The following is a 25,041-nucleotide window of genomic DNA, read 5'->3' as shown; positions in this document are numbered from 1 at the left end:
TTGTAGAAATTGGAAGCCATTGCAACTTTCTTGAAATGCACTGAAAATTTGTAGCAAATGGCAATATAAAATAGTTGCTATAACCTTTCTTGTATTGATAGCGTCAAGTATTAAGGTCAACTGTTTCAGTAGATCTGACCTAGTTATAGTAATAAGAATGTTGCTGACTAATATGTGCTTTGCCTAAATAGAATAAAGAATCCTATGGGGAAAAAAGAAGGAAATATTTTGCAAATCTGCTTTCCAACAGTAATTTGAAGATGGGTGATATTTTGCTCCCTTTTCTAAGCAGTTCTCTTATTGTTTTGACTGATTCAAAGAAAAGTAGGGTCAATATTCATTATACATTTTTAGGGAACAAGTTTTGAGACTGCAGAGTGAGAAAATAAAGAAGAGATTACATTTTGCTGTCCACAGTTCCCACCTGTACTTTAAGAGAGATCGTTATCATCATCCCTCCTAGGCCTCTTGCCTTTTTACTCAGTTCTTCCTTCTACCTGGATGGCTTCTCCCTCTTCATTTGGTCCTGGCTCAAGCCTCCCAACTAGTCCACACTACATCTTTTTCTCTGAACTCTTATTGACCATAGAGTTACAATCGTACTGCTCATAATTTAGGTAATCTCAAATCATTACAAATGATAGCCATCATTTTCCAGCAAAATTGTGTGTTTATAGCAACAGCCTCATTTTTATGTCTCTTTGGTTATTCCCTGCATAGTGCTAGCTCATCGTAGGTGTTCACCTGGTAGCTTTCTTTGCTCTGTCCTCCTTTGCACTTTGTACTTCACTCCAGAATTATCAAGCTGCACTGTAATTGCTTGCTATTTCATTTGTCTGTTGCTGCTTAAAAAAAAAAAAAAAAGATACCTCAAAACTTAGTGACTTAAAACAACAATTTGTAATTTCTCATGATTCTATGGATTGTCTGGGTTCAGCTGGGAGATTCTCTTCTTCGGTGGTGTAGCTGAAGTCACTCATTCAGCTGCGTTCATTCAGCTGGGAGCTTGTTGGGTGCTAGAAGGTCCAAGGTGGCTTCTCTTCCTCCAGGGCCTTTCCCCATGAAGCTCTAATCCTTCTGCAGTCTAGCCTGAGGTCTAGGTTGATGAGCTGGGGATGCAGAAGCTGCAGGTGCTCTTTAGGCCTAGATGCAGAAATCCCAAAATGTCACTTCCCCTGCATTGGTCAAAGCAAATTGCAAGGCCAACCCAGATTCAAAATAATGGGAACTAGACTCAACCATTCTCATCTGAGACTATATCAGAGAACAAACTATACCCTTGCTTTCTCAGCAGCACACCATATTAAATAAATATGTAGAATGAGCTGGGATCCATATTTTGGGGGAAGAGAGCAGGAAGAATTGCTTAAGAAGGTAGTGTCCTTAGACAACCCTTTTTAGGTTCTAAAGAATTGGGGTAGCTGGTGGTAGATACCTGAAACTATCAAACTACAACCCAGAACCCATGAATCTCGAAGACAGTTGTATAAAAATGTAGCTTATGAGGGGTTGACAGTGGGATTGGGAAAGCCATAAGGACCACACTCCACTTTGTCTAGTTTATGGATGAATGAGTAGAAAAATAGGGGAAGGAAACAAACAGACAAAGGTACCCAGTGTTCTTTTTTACTTCAATTGCTCTTTTTCACTCTAATTATTATTCTTGTTATTTTTGTGTGTGTGCTAATGAAGGTGTCAGGGATTGATTTAGGTGAGGAATGTACCACTATGTAATGGTACTGTAAACAATCGAAAGTACGATTTGTTTTGTATGACTGCGTGGTATGTGAATATATCTCAATAAAATGAAGATTAAAAAAAAAAAAGAAAAACAGAGGCAAAACAATAAAATAAAATAAAGGAAAAATAGGGTGGGGGGACAATTTGGGTATTCTGTTTTTACTCTTAACTTTTTATTCTTATTTTCACTTTTTTTCTGGTAAAAGGAAAATTTAAAAAGAAATAGATGGGGTGATGAATGAGCAACCATATGATGGCAATGTGATCAATGGATTATATGCTTTGGATGATTGTATGGTATATGAATAAATCTTAATTAAAAAAAAAAACTCAAATGTAAAACCAATCCAAGTTCAATAACCAGTATAGAATAGAAGCTGAAGACAATTGCTGCATCATCATTAAAGTGCCCCTCAACTTTTTTTCATAAAATTGGAAAAATGGAAAATGATAATATTTGTATAGCTCACTGAAGTAATCAGTCAAGGATGCTTCTTGAAGCTTGAGGCTACTAGTCTGGGGGCCCAGTCACCGCAGGCCATCCAGCGGGCTGGGATCTCGTCACACTTGAATCCCATCTCTGTACACCAGAATGTCAACAGCACAATAGTTGGAAAATTCTAGGGAAAAATGGAAACAATGTAAATATGGAGAAATAATTAAATCGGGTGCATCTACTCAAAGATGTTTAATACAAATCTTAAAAAAGAACATTTTTTAAATTATCGTTTTCATATGTTTGTAGTGTGTTAGCTTAAAAAGAACCCTACCGTAATTATACAAGGATAAAGGTAAATACATGTGTTGACAAGACTGTAAAATTAAAATAGTTATGTTTCAAAAAAAAAGAAGGTAGTGTCTTTACATTTTCTTTGACCCCCTTTTAAATGTTCTTTGATGTCCTATTGCCATGAAATAATAATTATATAGGGAAAATTAGACTTGGGAATAGATACTATATGTATCAATTTCCTTTTTTAATTAAAGTTAACAATATGGTTTGCAAACTTGCTTATCAACCTGTCTTATGTAAATAAGTTGTATTTTTACATCAAGCCTTTTCAATTGCTGTCTGCCTTGCTTTTAAAATTGATCATTGCAATTTATTTTAGCTGGGGTAATTATATATGGAAGATGATTTTTGATTATTTTTCACATATTCTCAAGGCAGAATCTAGATTAGTAAATTTTCACCCTTTGCCCAATCCCTGATAAAGAAGTAGGATTTATTCATTCATTCACACATTTATCAAGTTTTTGTCTTTGCCATTCAGTCTGCTAGGTGCTGGAAGTGTAAAAGAGGAATAAAATGTTACCCTTGCCCTTGAAAAACTCATATCTTACAGTTATTCAAATGGAACTATGTTGAAATCTCTTAATTTATAGTCACTGTTAATGACACACAGCATAGTCATCTGACACATACTGGTAGCCACTTTCCACATCAATTCAAACTTAAACTCCATGAAATCGATTTATTTGGCTCCACCTCTAATTTATTGACCTTCCCTTCCCTTCCTTTCCTTAGCTATCTCACCAGTCTTTCTTTAAGGACTAGCTTGGCAATTCCCCTCTTACCACATAGTTTTAACTAAAGTGAGTACTGAGAAAAACAACTCATACTTCTTTATATATCATAATTGTCCCAGGTGACACTATAAGAGATATTTAAGCATCCAGTCTAGAAACGGGAAACAGCAGTTTCACAATGCACCACCTAACCCTGATGGCCACCTCTCATTTGTAGAAAGGAAGATGAGGGCTTTAGGCTATAAATCCACAAAAGCAGGGATAACAATTTTCAACATCTTTGTCATTTTCTCCCTGTAGGATGATATGCACCTTAGTATCTCTGAGGCTCTTTTTTTTTTTTTTTTTTTAAATAAGGCTGTTGACTTACCATGCTTGTCAAAATTTGCTCTAAGATTTTCCTTTTCTCTCTTCACCCTCTTTGTATGCTTTTATCTGCCGTATATTTTGGGCAGAGGTAAGATTTTGCTTAAACAAATGTCTATTGCCCAAACAAAGTTTTCAGATAACTTTAAAGATCCCTCTAAGGGGGGATAGTTCTGTATATGAGAATAGAATGAATAAAGAGAGATAATAAGGAAATTAACTGAAGACCGTTAGACTTGTAAAAACCCAGATAAGTGCATTCTTTCATCAGCCTGTAAGGAAAAGTCTTCTTAAAGCCACCTTTGGCTGTTTTTATGTTTTTGAGAATATAAATTGAAATATATAGGTAGTTAAAGAGTCTTCCACTGTGGAAGGGAAGCAAGGGAAAAATAAGCATCATAAGGTGGCAGGCCAGAGAGTTCCTATTAATATTGAGCACTTTCTTACAGTGGCATGGACTTGCATGGTTTCTCATTGAGGGCAGGAATGTGTCTTATTTATCTTTTGGGTTCCTAGTTCTTTGCACCTTGCTTAGCACAAATAAGATTCTTGGTTACTTTTTGCTGAGTAAATGAGGGAATGAGTGATTGAATAAATAACTAGAAGAAAACATCATGCATAAGGTAGGAAACCTGGAGGAAGCCAACATCACAAGGTGAATTAGGCCTTAAGTGGGAATTGAATGCAAGAAGGCCTAGTAGACAGGGACTGAAGGTGTTGACTGAGAAGCTCTCTATCAGTACTAGCCATTAGTTTTGTTTTGAGGAATAATGATACTATGACTTCCTCATAAAAATCACTTTTAAATGAAGATCTGTAATTGATTTATTATTTTAAAAAAATTAGAACATTTGTAGGTTTACAGAAAAAGCATGTAGGTAGTACGGAGTTCCCATATATCACCCCCCACAGTAATTTACATTGTGTTTTTGAACTGTCCATACTCACTGTCACTCTATCTTTTTATCCAAGAGATATTCAAGTTGGAGGGGAAAAGTGAGATTTTTTTTTTTTTCCTTTTCATCTAGTAGTGTAACTGTGAATAGTTGAATGAATAACTTCCATGATACAATGTCTCCATACATGCAATAAATTGTTCTGTCTTTCTCTCTGTGCAATTTCATCATGAAGATTGTTTTTGGAAACATACAAATTAAGATTAGGTTTATCCTAAGACTCTGATAGAATAAGGTAGTAAAATCAATTTCTTAATGCAATGCATAGTTGTCTAGTATAAATTAAATTAACTTTTGATTCAATAATCCCTTTATTTGTTCTCAAATAGTGATTTAAGTAATAATATTAAATTACACATGGCTGGAAGATAAGTCTTGCTTCCTCAGCAATACATGGATGTCATGAAAATGTTTTCCTTCTCTTGCAGTTGGATCAGATGTAGAACGTAGGTCAAGAATAGTCTCTGTCATACTTCATATTTCCTGACACAGTAAGTTATATTGAGGAAAAGAGAAACGAATTGGTTACTGTTGGCAATAGATTTTTATTTATAAATATGCCAGGTGACCTGGGGTACTGATTGATTGAGGGTGATCAATTCTGCCATTGCAATTGTTATAAATTGCAAAGATGGCTGAAGTGGATCAGGATCTTGTTCACTCATCTTACATAGATATCTCCAGAATAAAAAGGAATGAAGATGTAGTCCTAATTTCAAATAAAACATATGAGTTATATTTTGAATAATTTCCCTGCACAAATTTTGTCTGCAGTACATTCTTATTTGAGACATGACTATGCACTTTAATTATTTTGTAAAGGAATATATGAGAACAGAATTTTATATTTTTGAGTAAAACCAAAATTGCAAAAGATAAAAAAGACAGTTTAATATTCTTTAAGTTAAATTTTAATCAATCTTAAACTTTGAATGAGATTTTTCCTGAGATGTTATCCTTTTTCTGCTGTAAAGTTGCCTACAATTTTACAACATTCTTCTCATGACTGTATATGCATGGATATGTATTGAGTTATTTTAAAGCTGAAACTCCATTTTTGAATGATGAATTGAATTCATTTCCAGGATGGCACTAAATGAATATTGCATTTAATAAAAAGTTTAATTTCTCTAATCCTTTTCAGAGATAAAAGTATATGCTTTTTATCTTTTTCCTCAAAAATTTCTCATCAGGGAGGTCAGAAAGCCTAGTGACGGGCATGCTGAACCTAGTACCAGGACATCTTTGTTTTATTCTTTATTTCACCTGACCTTGGAATGATGCAGTGACCCCTTGAATACTTTCTCAAATATGACTCCTTTTCTCATTCATTTAAATTTCATTGACCTTTGAGTTCTCTGACTTTTATGCTGCCTAACTCGTGTTTCTTTATCTTCATAGTACAGTAAAATATAGATTATTCATATCCTGTGGTTAGGCTGGAGGATAAAACTCATGAGGAAGACACCTTTTTTTTTTTCAGGAAAGTAGTAAGTGACTACACACACCCTCAAAAATAGATGTGGCCAAAAGAAAAGTAGAACGCACATGGAGAAGACATTGGGGTATATAGGTGGGTGGGTAATGCAAACTTTGTTGGGCAACAGGGAAGCTTGTTTAAAATACCTACTCCAAACCAGAATTCTGGGGCATGGGCAGCTAGTTAATGTCCATCAAAGTTGGCATTGCAGGACCTAGTCCAATTTAAACTAAGAAACAGGGAGATATCCCTTCAAACCTTAAATCTTCCACTATCCAAGTTATTGCAAAATTCTGAGGCATGATTTCCCACCCACTATAACGTTTAAGGGAGTATTTGATGATGTAGCCTCTGGACTTTAGTGGCACTAACAATCAGCTGTCCACAGAGCTCAACTCTCAGGAATGGCTTATTGCCCTGGGTTCTGCATAGCTGTTTTGCTCTTCTTAATCCTTTTTTTTTTGCCAGCTTGATATGTTCTGGCTGCTATTAATTTAGATTTCTAATATCCCTCCCATGCCCCTATGTTTTGCCAGTTTTTCTCTTCAGCCCTCAAAGCCAATATTTCTCTTCCCTCAAATGCTGCCTATGAATCATCCATGACTTGTAGCTTACCCTTCGGGAAATACTAAGATTCTCAGAGCTTTGATTTCTCTGTCACTAAATGAGAGCAGTAATGGCTGTTGACATTTCCTTGACTCTGAAGGTGTTGTCAGGCTAGATGAGAGGATGCCTGTTGAATATGGAGCACTGTGCTATTGCCACTTAGAAGATGGAAGCCCAGTAGCAAAACGATTTGCAAGGGCAGGTGTACCCCATCATTGGTGAGCTAGGATTAAAATCTAAGAAAATCTGACTTATTTTTTCAGAGAAAATTAAGTTGGAGAAACGGGGTTTATCATTTCAGGTGTTCCCTTGTCTCTGTAGGCCAAAGAAATAGAATTTATGACAGTAGTTTGATCTTCAGAAACTCTACTTAACCCCAAACTACCCTTCAGTTTAAGAGAATACTGGGGTAAAGGGAGGAATGAACAACTCTTTAATTATGGGGATTCTTCCCCTTATCTGTGAGGGATAAATGTAGGCAAACCTTTACTTTTTATACATATGATTTAAAAATTCCTTTTAATCCTCAAACAACTCTTCATAAAAAATTAGAGAATTAAAATAGCAATTCTGAAGTTTTGTCCTTGAATATATCTTTAGAAAAAGTGTACTTGAAATCTGATGACTTGTAGGGAAAGGTGTATCAGGAAGTTAGAATTTTTATATTTATTCAAAGTAATTATATGTGTGTTTTGAGACCAAGTTTTTTATTTATTTATTTTTTTGTTTGTTTGTTTTTAAACACTTTTGGGAAAGACACTTAGGAAATACAGGTCTGGGGATCCATAATGTTCTTTGGTTGGTATTCTGTATTGCAGAGTTGGGATTTTATCCATTAATAGAATTTGGGGGGATGTCAAAGCAAATCCTGGTGGTCCTGAGATATGTGAACTCTAGCTTCACTGCTTTGTCAGTGCAAAATCATGGGTCAAATATATACTATTTAGCATTTTCTTTGAGCTGATTACTATGAAATTTACTTTATGAGCTTTCATTTAATCCTTTATGAGAATTAGCAGCTTGTCCATGTTATAGACAAGGAAGGTTAGGTTCTAAGACATTAAGTAACTTTACCAAGGTGGAACTTTTACTCTGAATTAGGTTTTATCCTACTCCAAAAGCTCATAGTTCTCTTCTTCCCACAAGGAACATATCCAATCAGCATTCCATCTCAGTGTTTCATCTGTTGGCACCAAGGATAGGATTAGGAAATTCCAAAGAACACTTCTGATATGCCCATAATGCTCTGACTATATTGTGTACTAGCTTACTAAAGGACTAAAAAGTATAAAAAAAAAAACCCAAGTAAAAAGTCTGTGTGTTCTGTATCCCTTTATTAACACACATTCTCCTGTGTGGTTATTCAGTGTGAATGTGTGATCAGTTGGGGCTGTGGGTGGAAGCTGCTACACTTAGTTTTGCCTCAGGTAGAATGCTGACATCAGTTGTAATGAGATTAAAATCTTCTACTCAGCTGTTGTTTGAGATGTTCTTTTGTGTTCTCATCCAACTGTTTTATCTAATTGAAGTGACTTAACCATATAATTATTTTCAAATGTTTACAGTTACTTTTAGATAAATGTAAATGAATGTTTGCCTGCATACAAACAACAACAGGAATGATTTTGTACCTTCATTCAAATATTTTAATCCTCCTATGATATTGTTGGAGGAAACATAAGGGTGTGTCAGTGGAGTGGAAAAGATACAAATGGACATTTCATAATGTTAAAATGAAATATTACTTCCAGTTCCACCAAGATGGAGTAGCCCCATTCCTCCTATGTCCTCCCTCTTAAAACCAGAAAAGTAGACAGAACACAACAGATAAGCATAAAAGTCTCTGAAGGACCAAAGGAGAATGTGGGCTGCCTATGCATTTTGGGACTTGAGGAAGTACATGTTGGTGAGTTCCTTTGGTTTTGTTATGGCCTCCTACATATCCTAGACAAGGTACTGCAAAAGCCTCTAACCCAGATTTGCCATCAGAAACAGTCCACAAAAAACACACCAATGAAGGCCCGTTTTCCTTAGTTAAACAGCTAAGAAAGGGGTGGCCAATAACAGAATTTTTTTAAAAATGCCTGTCAAACACTAATGGAAAAATCACACCTTCCTCCCTCCGTGGTTTTTGTTCTACTAAGCCGGAAGTTGATCTACCTCCCCCGTACCTCAGGCCCTGCAGAATGAGACAACATACTTTGATTCCCTTGCTCAGTGTGTGGGACAGTCCAAGAAGGAGCTAATCTGCTAGCCCATGCCTGGGGAGACAGGTGGCATCTGATTTCTCCTGCTTAGGGAGGGTTGGCGGGGCCAACTAGGGAACTGATCTTTCATTTTCCAGCTTTCTGAAGTAGGCAGTGCTCAGATTCTCCCCAGGTTAGTGTCAGCTGGACCCATCAACAAATTGAACCTCTACCCCCCACCTGGCATCAAGGAAACTGAACAAGGCTGTGTGAAACAGACCTGGTTGGTGCTTCTGTTCCCTCTCTCTCTGTTGTCAGGTGGTCTCAGTGGAGCTGAGCCTCCAACCCTCCTCTGATATTAATGAGATGGAATGAGCTGATGGGAGGTAGGACTAGTTGGTATTTTTCTTCCCCCCATCATGACCCTAGTGTTGTCAGGGCTCAGAGGGAAGCTGATCTTACATCTCATCTCCACTCAGAGGCAATAAGTTGGTGCACTACTCTCACGGGAAAAGTGTCAATGGGGCAGAAAGATGAGCTGAATTTCTACTTATGCATCTGCAATAAGGTAGTGTGAGTCAGTTCCCCATTTTCCCCAGGATGGTGTTCATGAGACCCAGCAGGGAGCTGAACATACACACCCATCAGCCCTCATGCAAGATCTCAATAAGGGTACTGCATTTTAAAAATAAATAAATAATAAGATTACATAGAATACAGAGTCTCATATTATAATATCTGAAATGTCCAGGATACAATACCAAGAACCAGGAAAATCACAACAAGAAAGAGAAAGACAATCAACAAATGCAAATGCTAAGAGAAATAAAATGTCTGAAACATCTGGTAAGGATTTTAAAGTAGCCATCTTAGAAATGCTTCTTAAGCAATTATGAATTCTCTTGAAATAAATGAAAAAAAGATAGAAAATCTTAGCAGATAAATAGAATAAAAAAGAACCAAATGGAAATTATGGAAATGAAAAATACAATCACCTAAATAAAAATCTCACATTATGGACTCAAAAGCAGAGTGGAGGTGACAGAGGATAGAATCAGTGAAGGTGAAGACATATCAATAGAATTTACCCAATCTGGAACCCAGAGGGAAATTAAAACAAACAAACAACAGAGCATCAGGGACCAGTGGGACAAAAACAAAGGGACTCATATTCTTATCACTGGAATCCCATAAATAGAGGAGCAAAAGAGTAAGGCAGAAAATATATTCAAAGAAATAATGACTGAAAACTTCCCCTAAATGGCAAAAGACATAAGCATCCCGATTCAAGAAGCTGAGCATACCTCAAATAGGGTAAACTCAAAGAAATCCACACCAATGCACATCATATTTCAACTCATGAAAATGAAAGATGAAGAAGGGATCTTGAAAGTAACCAGAAAAATGACACATTACTTATAGGGGAATACCAGATCAAATGACAACAGATTTTACATCAGAAACCAAGGAGGCCAGAAAGAGTGGCACATTTTTCAAGTACTGCAAGAAAAGAACTGTCAGTTACAAATTCTATATCTGGTGAAAAATATCTTTCAGGAATGAACAGGAAATAAATTTTAAAAGGAAAACTAAAAAAAAATTTGTGGGTAGCAAACCTACCCTTAAAGAATGATTAAAGGAAGTTGTCTAAGCAGAAAGAAAATGGTAACAGAAGAAATGGAACAGAAGAGAGCTTAGAATGTCATAAAGAAAAAAAGAACATTGAAATGCATAAAACTAAGGGTAAATTTAATAGAACACCCTACCCCTTCTGAGTTCCTTATGGCATATTTGATAATTGAAGCAGATTATAAAACCATCTGACGTAGTGCTCATGGTATGTAGAGGAAATACTTAGGACTATTATATTTTTTATGCAGGGAGTGTAAAGGGGCATAAATGGAAGCAAGGTTTCTGCATTTTACTGAAAGTGGTAAAACACTGATACCAGTAGAATGTGATTAGTTATGTATGCATATCATAAAATCTAGAGCAACCACTAATAACACTATACAAAGCAATATACTAAAACAAACAAACAAAAAACAAGATAAATAAATCAAGATTGAATCTTAAAAATGTTCAAATAGCCCACAGGAAGTTAAGAAGGAAACAGAGGAACAAGAAACAGAGAAAATAAGTAATAAAATGACAGATTTAAGTGCTACTATATCAATAAATTACTATGTTAAATGTAAATGGTCTATGGAAATGCAAAGGACCCAGAATAACCAAAACAATCTTGAAAAAGAAGAACTAGGTTGGAATACTCACATGTTCCAATTTCAAAACTTATTACAAAGCTACAGTAATCAAGAGAGTATGGTTCTGGCATAAGAGGAGACATATATTTCAATGGAATATAAATCAGAGTCCATAAACAAACCATTCCATTGAGGGTCAGCTGATTTTCAACAAGGGTACCAAGACAATTCAATGGGGAAAGAATAACCTTTTCATCAAATGATGCTGGAACAACCAGACATCCAAAATTAAAGAACAAAGTTGTACCCCTTACTTACACCATAAAAAAAAAAAAATAATTCCAAGTGGATAATAGATATATATTAAGAGCTAAAAGTATGAAACTGTAGAAGAAAATGTATGAGTAAATCTTCATGACCTTGGGTTAGGCAAAGCCTTCTTAGGTATGACACCAAAAGCACAAGGACAAGAAAAATTAGGTAAATTGGACTTTATCAAAATTGAAACTTTAATATTTCAAAAGGCACCATTGAAAAAGTGAAAGACAAATCACAGAATGGGAGAAATATTTGCAAATCATATATCTAATGGGTTACCTGTATCCAAATATACAAAGAACACTTAGAACTCAATAATAAAAATACAAATCATCCAATTTTAGATTGAGCAAGGAATATGAATAGTATTTCTCCATAGAAGATATGCACATGGACAATAAGCACATGAAAAGATGTTCAATATCATTAACCATCATGGAAATGTGAATCAAAACCATAATGAGATACCACTTCACACCCACTAGGATGGTTTTTATCAAAAAGACAGATTATAACAGGTGTTTGTGAGAATGTGGAAACATCTGAATCCTCATACATTGCTAGTAGGAATGTAAAATTTTGCAGCTGCTGTGGAAAACAGTGTGGCACTTCCTTAAAACCTTAAATATAGAGTTACCATATGACCCAGCAAGTCAACTCTTAGATGTATCCCAAAAGAAATGAAGACATATATTCACATAAAAACTTCTACATGAATGTTCATAGCAGCATTATTCATATAGCCAAAAAGTGGAAGCAAACCAAATGTCAACTGATGAATGGATGAACAAAATGTGGTATACTTGTGAAATGGAATATTTTTCAGCCCTAAAAAGGAATGAAGTACTGATACATGCTACAACATGGATGAACTTTGGAAACCTTATGCTGTGTGAAAGGAGTCAGTCATAAAATACCACATGTTGTATGGTTCCATTTATAGGAAATGTCCATAATAGGCAAATCTGTAGAGATAGGAAATAGAGTATGGGTTGCTTAGAGCTACGGAGTTTGGAGGAAATGGGGAATAGCTTCTAATGGATATGAGTTTTTTTTAGGGGTGGTGAAAATATTCAGAAATTAACTGTGGTGATAGATGCACGAGTCTTTGAACATACAAAAACCATTGAATATATTTTAAATGCCAATTGTGTGGTATGTGAATCAATAAAACTGCTAAAAGTGTAAATAGTACAAATATACACCATTTACACTATTGGAAAACAGAGATCGGCATAGTGGATTAAAACAAGTAAACAAACATGATCCAACAATATGCTGTTGACAAGAAATTCATTTCAAATTCAACAACATAGGTAGGTTTACATAGAAGGATGGAAAAAGATATACCGTGCAAACATTAATTTTAAAAAAAATACTAGTTTCCATATCAATATCAGATAAACAAGGCTTCAGAGCAAAGGAAATTATTAGAGAGATATTACATAATTATAAAAGTTCAATTCACCAGGAACACATAACAATCTTTTCTTTTTGTCAAAATTCATTTTTATTAATAGAAAATAAACATTTATTCCAGTTTCAAAGTTGTTATGCTTGAAGTTGCTAATAAAAATGAATTTAAAATAATCATTTAATAATTCTGTTTTGACTGACAATGAAACTGTAGCTAAAAAAGAGGATTCAGCACCATTTGCTCATAAGTCTTTCAGAATTTGTTCTTAAAGTTTCTGGAACTTTCCTGTCTGAAAGCAAAGGAATTGCTGAGCCTCATGAGAAAGCCCCTCTGAGACAACCAACGAGAAGTTAAGCAATCATTGTAAAAGGAATCAGTGTACATTTAGCATGGTAACTTGGACTATACAATGATCCTCCTCCACTTTTAACTCAGGAGGGACATGCTTCTAAGCACTGAGGTATGAATAGCCAAAGATTGTTATTTGCTGTTAGAATTGGTCTTTCCAGCTAATAACAGTAAATCTTTGGCACAGAAGCTACTGGTCCTTAATGTCTTGTGATTTTAGGAAATTCTGAAATAGTTTGAATTTAGTTCAATTTATTCAGAAATTAAGCATGTTTAATAAGATTCCCTACTCTGCCAGAGAAAGTGTCTGCTGGTTTAGTATAAAATACATGTATACATGTAGGTAAATCATAGTCTTAAAGCATGCTTAGAATACTGCGTTATTTAAACCAAAATCTGTTTTAACAAAACGTCTATAATTAGAAACAGCTGATGAAGCTAAATCCAAAGTTATGACGGGAAACTCAGTCTCACTTGAAGCTGTGTTGCTCAGAGTCATTCAAAGGCACCCTCTCTCCTCATTCTTTACTTTTTTATTTCAATTGGGGCTAGGACAGAAATTAACATTTCTATATATTTCAGAAGAAAATCCGTAGACGTGTCTAAAAGTCTTAGAAAAAAGAATGTCTGCGCCTCTCTTTCCACATCAGTGAGTAGTAGTGCTCCATCAGAATTTCCTAACAACACAAAGACAAAGTCAAGTCCATACACTTGGTTAGATGTCAAAGGAATGGAGAGTGGAATATTAGGTCAACCCTTAGGCAGAGTTTCTGCTGGCTTTTTACAATATACTGTTCACCAATGTGAGTAAGTGGACTTTGGTGAAAGAATAGTGTTTGGTGGCCAGGACTCTTTTGGGCATTTCTTTCTAAGTGGAATACACAACAGATAAGGGAGTAGAGGAGGTAATACAGGGAAGCTACTCTTTACAGCTCAGAAGGAGTCGATGAAGCCCATATATGCATTCAAGAAGCCCATGGGGTCCTCTAGCTGTGGATAGTGGCTAATGGGGTCATCCAGAATTGACATTGTGGACCATGGTAGCATTTTCCTTTTCAGCTCCAAAAACTCTGGATAAGGACTTACAGGATCCAATGGCCCATAGATACAATGAATGGGAATAATTACAGGGGCAAGAGCTCCCACACAGCGTCTTCTAAACTTCTTCCTTTGACTTTGATGTTCTGTAAGAGACTATCAATGACCAAGTTCCTGTCCTTGTTGGGGATCCCTGCCCACATGTCCCACAGCTTGCTCTCAGAGGGTCGGGTATATGGCCCAAAGACTGGGGTGAGACCTTGAGAGAATGCAAAGAAATTCATTAACATGTGAGGATGGGTGACAACGGGCCTCCATCTTTGAGTTGCTTCTAGAGGAGAGGACGGTAAGTCTCAGGAAATATACCTCCATTTGACAAAGACTCTTTATGGTAAGTCGACCAGATCGATTCTGCTCGTACCTATAGAGCAGCTCCTGAGCAATGATATTTCCATAACCATGCGACAAAAGATTGATCCTATGGTTCTGGAGCCCCAGATGCCACAAAAGCGCCTCCATAATGCTAGCTTACTCAAATATGGAGTAGTGATGTGGTCTCAATTTGTCACTGAAGCCAAAGACTGAGAAATCAAGGGCAATCACTCGATGAAACCTGAGGGTCAGACCTTCCCAAATCTTGTACCAATCATAGCTGGAAGTTGGAAAGCCATGTAAAAGCACAACTATCTCTGGACTCCTTTCAATCACACCCACTAAGTCTTGGTAGAAGATGCACAATCCCTTGTAAGTGAAAAATTTGCCTGAAGACTGCCAAGAGTGTAGAGCGGGGGAAAGCTGAGGGTGTGGGATGTGCAGATACGCAGCAAGCAGGGCCACGCCAGCAGCCCCACCTGGACCCAACATACAACATCCAGCAATTCTACTCCGATTTACTCGAGAAATAAAAACAGATGTCCAAAGGACACAAATGTTGATAGCAGCTTTATTCATAATAAAATCTAGGTCCTTGAAGCCAATGTGAGTCGGTTCTCCTGAACTTCCAAGGACGCTTCAGCCAAGCCCCTGAAACCAGGAAGACAATTATAGCAGGATTTCCTTCAACCAGAAAACTCAGTATCACAAGCCCCAAGCCAACCCCCTGCCCAGGAAGGCCAGAGAGGGAATTTCAAATTGTTGCTCTCGTCAGTGATAAATGGGAAAACCCACATAACAATTTTAAATGTGTATGTTCCAAACAATAGTCTCAAAATACATGGAGCCCATGAGGTTCTTTAAATGCTACTACATCTATAAAAATGGTCTTTAATTACGACATAAACTTAAACCTTGACATTTGTATTGAGCAAGTCTATTTTTCCAAGAAAGCTGCCTTTGTTCTTTTATCCTTAAAATAAAATGATGTTTTAGGTATTGAATTATGTATGCATATTTGTATGTGTGTGTGCATGCATGTGGGTGTGCATGCAGTTACACCTTCTAGACAAACTATGATTCTATAATCATAGAATTTAGTACTACGTGATCATTTCTCATGACTCATTTTTATGACACACACACAGATACACAAATGCAGTCAGTTTAATTCCTAAGTATATGACAATGTTTTGGGTGCTCTAAAGCAGCGTTTTTTAATAATTGGTATGACTGAGAAAGATCTCTAGGCTTACTACCAAAGAGATAGCAATAACTTTAGAAGTAAAGGCAAAATTCAAATTATATTTGGAACCAAGATACCACCTGTTAGGAATACTTACCAAGTGCAGATAACCTGCTATTTCTCTCATCCTCAGAAGTGTAATGATTGGGTGCTTTGAATGTACTCTTCTTAAGGATAACAAATTAAATTTTCATTGTAGCAGGTTCTATTTTTTTTCTAAATCAATAAAATAATATACACATTTTATTTATTTATACAAATAAAGTATAAAGTTTTATGTAAATGCTAGTATCTGGTAATTTTTATCCTATGCACTGGAATAAATAACCTCAAATATGGTCAGCTATGAAGCTAGTACATACCTATATAGCTCTTCCTACACCAACCCTCCTTCTGTTATTTAATCTTTGTTGGTTTACTCTTTGTTTGGAAACCTTAAACATCTAGAATATATTCTCAAATCACTATTACTTGATTTGTCAGCTTCAGGCATTCTCTCCTAACCCTTCCGTATGCGAAATTTAAGTATCGGCACATTTACACTTTTCTGCTTGTTTTCTCTCTAGTTTCTGTTCTTTGTAAGTTCTATTATTATTTCTCAGGCTTATAATATTTGTGTGTTCCATAAATATAATCTCCATAATTGTTTTTCTTGTTATATATTTAAATGGTTTATTTATGTTATATCTGTAAATGGGCTTACCTCCAGACCTTTTACAATGTATTCCCCATTTGACTTGAGTGATTTCTAAAGTTTTGAATCATCCATCATTTGTAGAGATGCTTTGGGAAGCACCAAGATTCTGAGAGGTTTTATTTGTGTCATTTAATGAGGACAATAATAACTGCTATCATTTCCCTCTTTTGCCACTCTGGTGTCAATCAGGGCAGAGGGGTCCTCCTGGAGGCCCCCTATAGCTGCAATTTGGAGCATTTTATTTCCTCTATCTATTCACATTTCTCTTTGTTTAGACCTCCTGAATGTGAAAATAGTTTAATAACATATTTAAGTATTCAAGCTCTACTGCTTAGTTCTTAATTACTAATATTCTCCTGATGTTTCTTGACCAGCCAAAGATTTTTCAAGCATGAAAAGACAACCTTAGAAAAGCGAGACTGTTAGGATTTTGTTAAAAGAACTTTAAACAACTTAGAAACAAACGGTGAGTTTGATGCAGATGCTGAGTAGAAAGAATTGTTTGTTGGGCAGAAAGAATTGCTTGCTGATCACATTCTGTTTCTTTGGAATGGATAACTTCTACACACACACACACACACACACACACACTAATATGCAGACAGCGTTCTGTGGTTGACTATATGTCTGATAAAGGAAGTGCCCATCTCAGGGATTCAGAAGGATAAGAACAGGGAAAACTTAGCCCTATGTGCCTCAAAGTGGCCATATTTTACCCAACTATTTTACCACCCCTGTGGGGCAATATTAATTGATTTCTAATGAATGCCAACACTTTTTTTTTAGCACTAATTCCACAGAATCATCTATTTCCAAGGTTCATATAAAGCAAACAAACTAATAATAAATATTGAATTTTAATTTGTGTTTTTACCTCTATTTCTCTTTCTTCTTATAAATAGACTTCAGAATTTGACCTTGTTAACCTAAAGGAAATTCATTATTTCCATGGAATAAAGACTTATCTATATTCATTTATCTGAAATACCAGGGACTTTAACAGATGGACTGTCAGATTCAAATGAAGTTTTATTGCTTCATGGTAATAATGCAGTAATTAAAATATTGTATAGGTGAATTAACACTTAGACCTCTGGAGTCTTACAGCCTGTCATCCAGAGAGGGGTAAATGGTGAATTTGTAACACTATAGTCAGACCAAGGAACATCTCTGTCTTTTGTTATAATTTATATATATATGAGGAATTATATGTAATCTAAGATAATTATGATATTATTTTTTAAACATTTTATTTGATTTATTTTTAGATTTGCTAACTTGATTAGAAGATGGCCATTTTCAATTTGTTCTAAGTGTCTTGACCTTTGAGAAACTTTAGTTCAATCATAAGTTGCCTTATAATTTTGGACTAGACACTGCTATTAGCTTGGGTAAATTTTTGAAATATTTGCTGAAAAACCCTTTAGTACCCTAACATTTTATATTTTCATGGAGTTTTGAATTTTTAAAAAAGTGACCATGATCTCTATGTTACATTTTGGGGCTTGTTATGGAAATTTTGTACTTCAACTTTCAATACAGTACAGGATTTCTCCATGGATTTTCATTATTCATTTGGGTTGGTAAAATTTTCATTTGATTTCCTAATAGCTAAGAAACAGCATACATCTTGATGGTTTCATCATCATCACCACCATCATTATATTGTCTAAATTTGCATAATTCCTTTTATAAATATTATATTGATGAAGAAGGAACATCACAGTCTGTTGAACATAAAGAGCACTTCATGTGGAATACTTGAAAATAAGAAATCAAAAACTATCATGTAATAGGAAATACATTCTGAAGCATAATTTCTGGTTCTGTTATCTTCTCTACTACAGTTTAAACTGCATTCCTTATGTAGTACGCGAAAAATGAACTTTGCAGTCAGTTGAAAAAGCTGAAACAGTTGGAATGAGAAACAGAAAATTATTTTGATGAGAATTACAAGTCTGGGTCAAGGAAGTAAATCAACCAAAGTGTGAAGCATAATCTTTTTATTTTGTTTTAACAGTCCCTAGCAATAATTTACTGATTTTAACAGGAAACGTATTACTCTACTGCCATCTGGACACTCTGAATAGAAACTTAGCCTCTGGATGAGCAAAAGGCATAATGAGTAGATAGATGTTTTGGCCCAAAAAATCCCGCAAAGAAACAAAAAATCTTTCTTTAATATGCTGGGATTTGGGATGTAAAACCAATGACCCTAATTTTGAAACATCTGCTCCTTTCATGATCTCCTCCAAATGGAAAGAGATTAGGAAATGGCATGTCCTCAAGAACCACTTCGCAGCAATGATCAAATATTTTCATTTTGTCCAAATGTAAAAATGGAGTCAAATTCACTTCTTAGTAAAAACTATATCAGCAACCAGGTAGCTTGCTTTGTTTCTGAATTCAATATTGTCTTGTTTGGCTTGATTTATTTATTTCTACATCCACCTGATTCCAAAAAGAAGAGAGTGATTTTATACTACACAGATAAAGATATAATAAAAAATCTTAATGTTAAGTAATGCATGATAGTGAAGGACAATTACACCAAAATCATTTTTCGCAGATAGCAAGTGCAGATGGCTATAAAAGTTGGGCCTATACTACCCAACCTCGGGTCTACCGGTATACTTTTTGAAATTGGTGACAACTATCTTTTGGATGCATATCCCATTTCTGGAACCAAAGAGAAGTGAGCATGTCAGTAAATCTAGCACTGTAGATCCCCAATTATATGGATTTTTAAATGAATGGGTCTTCTCTTCCTGTATCTAGGTCTCTTGGCTTCCTGGATTGTTTCCATCTTTATCATTTTTTCTTCCCCTCAGGGTAGTGAATTCTGGAAGAAATCCTGTCTCTGGATCTGTTGCCTGTCATGTTCTTGTCAGCTCTCGCCCAGGGGATTATGCTAGATTCTGCTCTGGCATTTCTTTGCCTTGCTTTGGGTGAGACTTTTGGAAAAATGTGGTGCTGTCTGCCTCATTCTGACCGTCTCTGTTCTGCTGTTTGCGAGCACTGTGTCTGCCCCATTCCTCCTAGCTCTGACTTTCCTTGTATCTCAGCATTCACCTAGAATATGTCAGGACCTACAATCACAACCTTAGTTGGACCAGAATGGATTGTGGACCTCTCCCTTGCAGGAGTAGGGTGAAATTGAACTTATTTCTCTCCTTGCTTTTCAGTGCTCCTCATCTTTTTTCCATTAGCACTTATCCTAGGATGCACTACTCCCTCCTCTACCTATATGTGTGAACAGTAGCATGAACCTAAGATACCCCTCCTGCAGGGAGAAAATCCCTGCACAAGCTTCCAGCAAATTTCGAAAGGCAAATCACGAGTTACAAAATTCTGACTATAATGATAACAAATGTAGCAGTTTTACAGGGGAGAAAGCAACCCCTCCAAAGAGAACTGAATTCTTTTTAGATCTTTTTTAGATCTAGGAAAAACTCATTATTTCAATAAAATATATTGAAAGGTTTTGCAATATATTACAATAGCTAATCGAACCATCCTTGTATGTCTGGAAAATATCCCACATGGCAATGGTGTATAATTCTTTTTATATATTGCTGAATTCTATATGTAATAGGATTTTGAGAAGACTTTTGAGGAGTTGTAACATATAAATTCAATTTCCTTAATAGTCACAGAGTAAATCAAATTATTTATTTCATATTGGGTGAGTTGTGGTAGTTTGTGTTTTCTGCATATTTGATCCCCATCTAAGTTGTCAAATTTATATGTGAAGAGTTTTTCATAATATTTTCTTATTATCATTTTGATGTCTGCACGGTCTGGAGTGATATTCCCTGCTTAATTTGTGACGAATGTATCTTCTGTCTGTTAAATTGTATCTTCTGTCTTTTTTCTTCATCAGTCTCTTGCTAGTGATTTGTCAATTTTATTGACTTTTCAAGAAACCAGCTCTTTGTTTCACTGAATTCCTCTACTGTTTTTATGTTTTCAATTTCATTGATTTCTGCTCTTATCTTTAGTATTTCCCTCCTTCTGCTTTCTTTGGGTTTATTTTGCTCTTCTTTTCCTAGAGTCTTGGGCCGGAGTTTAGATCATTGATTTTTGGAACTTTTACGATTTTCCAATGTATGCAGATTTAGTGCAATACATTTCCCTCAACACTGTTCAACTATGTACTCAAAATTTTAAATGTTGAATTTTCATTGTCATTACGTTCTTTTTTTTTTTTTTTTTTTTAATTTCCCTTGAAGGTTCCTCTTTTACCCATGGATTATTTGGAAGTGTTGTTTAGTTTCTGAGTGTTTGAGAATTTCCTTTTTTCAGTTATTTGTTTCTAGTTTGGTGTCATTGTGGTCAGAGTACATAGTCTGAATGATTTCAATTCTTTTGAACTTTTTGTGGTTTGTTTTATGGCTCAGGACATGGTGTATCTTGATATATGTTCCACTGGCATTTGAAAGGATGTGTATCCTGCTGTTGTGTGATGGAATGTTCTACAAATGTAAATTAAATCCTGTTGATGGGGTTAATTAATTATTCTATATCCTAGTTAGTTTTTTGTCTAGTTTTTCTATCAGTTGTTGGGAGACGGTTTTGTAATCTCCAACTATAATTGTGTATTTGCCTATTTCTCCTTCAATTCAATCAGCTTTTATTTTACAGATTTTGCAGCTTTGCTATTTTACATGTACACATTTAGGATTGCTCTGTCTTCTTTGTGGATTAACTATTTTATTATTATATAATGCCCTTCTCTGTCTCTGGTAATGTTCTTTGCTCTCAAGTCTACTTTATCTGGCATTAACATAGCCATTCCTACATTTGTTCAATTAATGTTTGCATGATACATCTTTTTTCATCCTTTTACTTTCAATCTGCCAGTCTCTTTATAGTTGAAATGAGTTTCTTGTAGACAGCATATAGCTGGGCCATGCTTTTTAATCCACTCTGCCCATCTCTAGCTTTCAATTAGTGTATTTAGACCATTTATATTTAATGTAATTATTGATATGTTAGGTCTTCAGTCTTCCATTTCATTTCTTGTTTTCTGTTGTCTTAATTCATTTCTCTGTTCGCCTTTTCCTGCCTTCCTGTGGGTTACTTGTAAAATTTTGAAATTCTATTTTGATGTATCTTTGCTGATTTTGAATGTATTTCTTGGTATAGATTTTTTTTTTTTTTTTTTTTTTTTGCTGGTTGGTCTAGGTGTTACATGATAAAAATATAACTTATAATCAACTGGTGTCACAAGTTGTGAGTCTTAGCTATTTCAAAATTTAAAAAGATTTATAACAATATAAACAATATAGGTTTATAACAATGACAAAATAATAATGCTTTAAAAGTTAAAGTATTGTAATGTTGGCCTACATAAAAGTTAAATGCTTTATTTGGTGTGCCTTCTCTGGCTTACTCCATACCCCAGAAGGTTTACTTTTATTAGCTGTATTCCCTGGGCCCCTCCTCTTCCACATCTCCTGCCACTTATCAAATTCTGTTAATTCCTTTCTCTCTTCTTATCCTCTGCTCCCAAGACCTATCAGAGAAGACAGTTCTCTCTTACTGTTAGAACCTTTGTTAGTTCCCTTAACCTGCATCTCTGGACATAGTCCCTTTTATTTAATTCCTTTCACTTAAGCCCTTTGAGTGTGCCCTCTATTTCCCACCAGGATCCTGATACAATTGGGAAAAGATCGATAAATAAAATGGAGTGATGAATGATAGAATGGGAAAATATTTGTGACAAACAAAGGTCTTCCTAATGTAGAAAGATCTCCTATTAAAGATCAAGAAGACAACAAATGACTAAAGGAAAAAATGGGCAAATAACATGAACAAGCATATCACAGAAGAGAAATTCCAAATGGCCAAAAAACATGTGAAAATATTTCCTTCGTTATAATTAAGAGAAATTCAAATTAAAACAACAGTGAGGTAAGTGTAAAGCACTCATACGCCCTACTGCTGAGAGTTTAGTCAAGTGAAAATTTTCAGCTGATACCCTCTACAATAGTTTCAGACAAAGAGAACTGTTTTGCCTAAGATTATGCCCTCTGCCTGAGGATGGCCTGCATGCCGTGATTCATGATGTGGGGTATAAAAGTCAAACTTCCTTGTCTCCAGGCTGGACAACTCTAAAGGGCTATTTTCCAGGAAAGCCAACCCATAGCATGGCAAGAACATTCAGCATGTAGGGGCCTGTAAGGGGTTTAGGAACTCTCATAATGTGAATTATTGCAATCTCTTTTGGAAAGCAAACTGGTGTAGTTAGAAAGAGAAACACATCCCTTTTGATGTAGCAATCCTAATTTTCAGATTCTGTCTTTCAGGAATAAAAACATGAAAAATGAGGATGAATATATATATATATATATATATATATACACATATATATATATATATATATGTGGAGGAATTGTACATCTATGCCCAGAGGTATTATTATTTTATTAAAAAGAATGAGCTAGATCTTTATTTGGTAGCATAGAAAGTATGCCCAATATTCAGTGATATAATCTTGTATAATAATAAAATAAGAAAAGCAAGTTACAGATGTGTGTTTATGTTTGTGTGTGTGTCCTGCTATAGCTATTGGGACTGCTTTTCAGCCAGAACATGCTTATATGGCCATGCTTGTTTATGGCAATGACCACTTTGATTGGTTGGGTCTTTACACTCATTACACAGTGACTGGTGTTACCTATTTTGACTGTTGCCCCTGACTGTAACGCATGATGTAAGCTGACTGACGATCTTTGAAAGCCTGTTCACGTAGTTGGCTACAGAAAAAAAGCAAGTGAAAATTCAATAAACCACATTTGTGTTCAGATTATTTCAGACATCTGGATGGAAAAGTATTTAATCAGTCATCCAGATATTATATCTGTATAACAAATAGAAATAGGTTAGAATTATAACCAAAACTACTAATTCTATTTGGTAAACTCTACAGACTCTCTCTTTGTGTTAGGAATAGCATATGGATGGAGAGAAAGATTATACATTTTGTAAGTGAATGCTAAGAAAGCAATATTTCTCATTACTGCTCCCATGGGCTTCTGGGGTACTGGGGCATATATTTAGGAGTGTTAAATTCTGAAGTTTAGTAAACAATCTTGTAAAGCATAATGTATACATTATGAAAAAGAGCATTAGGAAAAGAAAGAGATGACATTTTATTAAGGGCTTTAAGCTAGTCGGTGGAGTAATAAGCATACTTTTGCGCTGGATTTATATGATTATTACCTTTTTTCTAAAGAACTCAACACACTAGAAGAATGAAAGAATATTTTGATCTGTTTTATAAAGAAATAGATGATTACTTAAGAAATAAATATATTCAGGTTAGTGTCTGCTCGTTTGTATTTGATATGATCTGACACTGCAGAAGAGCAAAGAATCTCGTTATTACCCAGGTCTTTACAAGAAAGAGTCCCAAATTCATGACATGGCAATTTGTCGCCTTTATTTGGATGGGTTTAGACAAAGCTTGCCTCATTTAGCATTTAGTTCCTTTGACAGTACTTTTTAACATCCTTCTTATTGTTCCTTTTGTGGGTCACTGCAAAGAATTCATGAGGATTTTGTGGTTTAGGGAGCAAGTGAGGCTGTTGTCTAATTTGTTGCAATTGCTTAACTTACTCATATAGTTTAATTTACTCTGAATATGTTCAGCAGCTTAGAAGAAAGGTGTCTGTTCAAACATGAAATCTTTATAATTAGGAAAAAAAAAAAACCATTACATGGGTTTGTGTTATATAAACCTTAGTGAACTTTCTCTCTGCCTAATTTAATTAATCTTTAAATAAAATGGTTTAGGTTTTGTTTTGTTTTGCAAGGAATGATTATGCATTGAAAATTTAGGTGATTCTGAGACATAACATACATCTTCTATGTATGATACCCTTTCCCCCCTTAAATCTCTTCCTACACATCCATTTCTACTTCTGCCTGAGAGAGTGGATTAGCTGGATCATTCCTCATTGTCACATTGACCCCCTCTCTGCAAACTGCTGCAGGCCCAGTTTGCTGTAACTCTCCCAAACCATGGGGGAGTACACAAAATATTCTTCCTCTTTCCAGCCCAGTCTTGGCACTTTGAAGTGTCAAGAAGAGGTAGTCTGGCAGTATGTAAATCTGAAATTCTGTTTTGCTTCAAAAAAAAAAAATGAAATTCTCACTCGGTCATGATTCCCTTTAAACCAGCAATCTTTTCCTATCCTTTGTCTACTTCAGTGCCTTTGCGGTGTCTCATTAGTGGGCTGGTTTTTCTGACATAATGCTTTTTAGGAGTAAGATTTCTGGCTAAATCTGTGGTGCATTTTTAGTGTCAAAATAACATACAGGGAAAATGAAAATAACACTAGAACCTTGAATATTGTTAGCTAACCTTCAGTGAGGTTATTTTTTTCTTTTAAAAAAAAAACTATTAAAACTTTAATTTCACATGATGTTATTTTTGCAGATACCTTGTCTAATATAAATTCAGACATTGAACCATTATTGAAAATGAATTTTTTGTTGGCTAGAGACTGCAACCAGGAAGAGAAACAGAA

At 35.4% G+C, this 25,041-nt stretch overlaps 1 protein-coding gene and 1 pseudogene across 6 annotated transcripts in view; one reads left to right on the top strand and one right to left on the bottom strand.

Moving 5' to 3' along the window:
* Positions 1–25,041, top strand: part of MACROD2 (mono-ADP ribosylhydrolase 2) — a 2,227,780-nt gene that overhangs the window by 648,186 nt on the left and 1,554,553 nt on the right. The window lies entirely within an intron of this gene.
* On the bottom strand, positions 14,085–15,140 carry LOC119515940 (annotated as a pseudogene).

This window comes from Choloepus didactylus, chromosome 19, assembly GCF_015220235.1.
Source record: "Choloepus didactylus isolate mChoDid1 chromosome 19, mChoDid1.pri, whole genome shotgun sequence".
In the NCBI taxonomy this organism is placed as follows: domain Eukaryota; kingdom Metazoa; phylum Chordata; class Mammalia; order Pilosa; family Megalonychidae; genus Choloepus; species Choloepus didactylus.
Note: the sequence above shows the minus strand (reverse complement) of the source record. Positions and strands in the feature narration are given on the sequence as shown.